We start from the raw sequence: 2768 nt of genomic DNA, 5'->3' as shown, positions 1-2768 counted from the left end.
TTAATAAACAAGCCAATTACTACTATATACCAGCAATGATCAAGTGGAATTTGAAATGAAAAACATAATACCATCTACACTAGCATCCCCCCAAAATAAAATATCTAGACATAAAAGTAACAAAATATGTACAAGATCCACAGGAGGGTCTACGGCCATGCTACCCTGAACAAGCCCGATCCCATCTGATCTTGGAAGCTAAGCAGGGTTGGGCCTGGTTAGTATTTGGATGGGAGACCAGCTAGGAAGACCTGGTGCTGTAGGCATAAAAAATAAAAAATAAGGGATTGTAAATTGACAAGATCCTTGCAATCTGTGAGGTCAACCAAAAATAAAAAATAAAAATAAAAATAAAAGATCCACAGGAGGAAACAGCAAAATGCTGATGATTAAATCAAAGAAGAACTAAATAAATGGAAAGAGACTTCATGTTCAAAGATAAGAAGATTCAATACTATCAATTCCATTGCAATATTTTGGCAAATTATTTTATCAATGTCAACAAACTGATTCTACATTTTATGTGCAGTGCAAAAAGACCTGCAATATCTAGCACAAAATTGAAGGAGAGGAACAAAGTTGGAGGAATGACACTATCTAATTTAAAGACTTATTATATATAAAGCTATAGTTAAGGCAGTGTAGTATTTTCAAAAGAATAGAAAGATAGATCAATGAAACAGAATAGTGCCCAGGAACGGACACACATAAATATAGTCAACTGATCTTTGATAAAAGAGCAAAAGCAATACAATAGAGAAAGGATAGTGTTTTAAAAAATGGAGCTGAAACAACTAGAAATCCACATGTAAAAAATAAATCTAGACACAGACTTTATACCTTCAGAAAAATTAATTCAAAATGGATCTATGACCTAAATATAAAACACAAAATTATAAAGTTCATAAAAGATAATATAGGAGAAAACCTAGATGACCTTAGGTATAATGATGGCTCTTTACATACAACACCGAAACTCAATCCATGAAAGAAATATTTTATAACCTGGACTTCATTAAAATTAAGACATAGGCTCTGCAAAAGGTAATGTCAAATGAATGAGAAGACAAATCAAAGACTATGAGAAAATATTTTCAAAAGAATTATCTGATAAAGAACTATGATCCAAATATACAAAAAAAAAACCTCTTAAAACTCAACAATAAGAAAATGAACAAAAAGATTAAAAAATGGGCCAAAGACCTTAACAGATACTTCACCAAAGATATACAGATGACAAATAAGCATATGAAAGTTGCTCTTCATCAGACATCATCTTAGAAATACAAATTAAAATAGCAATGACATATCATTGCATGCACATTAGATTGGTCAAAATCCTGAACACTGACAAAACCAAATGCTAAAGAGAATATGGAGCAACAGGAACTCTCATTCATTGCTGGTAGAAATATAAAATGGTACAGCTACCTTGGAAGACAATTTGGCAGTTTCTTAGAAAACTAAACATGCTCTTACCATTAGGTCCAGTAATTGCCCTCCTTGATATTTACCCAAAGGAGCTAGATACTTATTTCTACACAAAAATCTGCACATGGGTGTTTATAGTAGCTTTATTCGTAATTTCCAAAACCTGAGAGCAACTAAGATGTCCTTTAATAGGTGAATGAATAAACTGTGGTAAGCCCAGACAATGGAATATTACTTAGCACTAAAAATTGGTTATCGAGCAATGAAAAGACATGATGTAAACTTAAATGCATATTAATAAGTGAAAGAAGACAATATGAAAAGGTTACATAATATAGGATACCAACTATATGAATTCTGGGAGGAAAAAAAGCTATGGAGACAGTAAAATAATAAGTAGTTGCAGGGTTTGGGGGTAGCGGGGGATGAACAGACAGAGCCCTGAGGATTTTTAGGGTAGTCCAATTATTTTGAAAAACACTATAATGATGTATACATGTCATTATTTTTTGTCCAAACCCATTGGATATACAATACCAAGAGTAAACCCTAAGGTAAACTATAGACTTTGGGTGAATATGATGTGTCAATGTAAATTCATCGATTGTAACAAATGTACCACTCTGGTGGAAAATACTGATAATGGAAGAGGCTATGCATGTGTGTGGCCAGGAGTATACTGGAAATCTCTATACTGTCCTTTCAATTTTGCTGTGCCCTTAAAACTGCTCTGGAAAATAAAGTCTTAAAAAAACAAACAAACAAAAAAAAACCTAAAAGAGAAAATAAAATAGTTCAAGGGAAGAAAGTTTTCCTTTGCCCTCCAGAAAAGTGAAAGGAGATGAGGGTTCCCTCAACAGGGCACGGTGAGGGAAAAAAAAATAGTAAAGAAATAAGTTGAGAACAGGCTAGCTATGTAAATAAAAGGAAAACAGATTTTTGCTTTACATTTCAGGAAGCGTAGGAGGAGGAACAGTGATTAAATAGAGAGCAAAGCACAAGTAATAGAAAAGATCAGAGCCCTAGCATGAACTGACCAAGGCATGCACCATGAGCAACTGGTCCATAATCGAGGACTGTCTTCATTTGGTTTCAGCTTTTTCTTATGAAGGAGGAAAAATAAAACTTTAATGTGAAGAAAAACAATTTTAATGTGCTTCTCTACAACTTCCACACTCCAGTTATGCCTAGAGTAATAAAAACAACCTAATTTACATTAACCGTAAATGGGCACAAGGTATCTTATTGGAGTGATGGAAATGATCTTAACCTGGATTGTGGTAATTGCTGTATGACTCAGTATATTTACTAAAAAATTATTAGTGTTCACTTACAAT

At 33.3% G+C, this 2768-nt stretch overlaps 1 non-coding gene across 1 annotated transcript; it reads left to right on the top strand.

The window, feature by feature from the left end:
• The first annotated feature begins 147 nt into the window (after nt 1-147).
• On the top strand, nt 148-266 carry LOC111735193. The gene has a single exon (XR_002778712.1). It is a non-coding gene; the product is annotated as a 5S ribosomal RNA (ribosomal RNA).
• Nucleotides 267-2768: the final 2502 nt, after the last annotated feature.

Source organism: Pteropus vampyrus, unplaced genomic scaffold, assembly GCF_000151845.1.
Source record: "Pteropus vampyrus isolate Shadow unplaced genomic scaffold, Pvam_2.0 Scaffold18512, whole genome shotgun sequence".
In the NCBI taxonomy this organism is placed as follows: Eukaryota; Metazoa; Chordata; class Mammalia; order Chiroptera; family Pteropodidae; genus Pteropus; species Pteropus vampyrus.
Note: the sequence above shows the minus strand (reverse complement) of the source record. Positions and strands in the feature narration are given on the sequence as shown.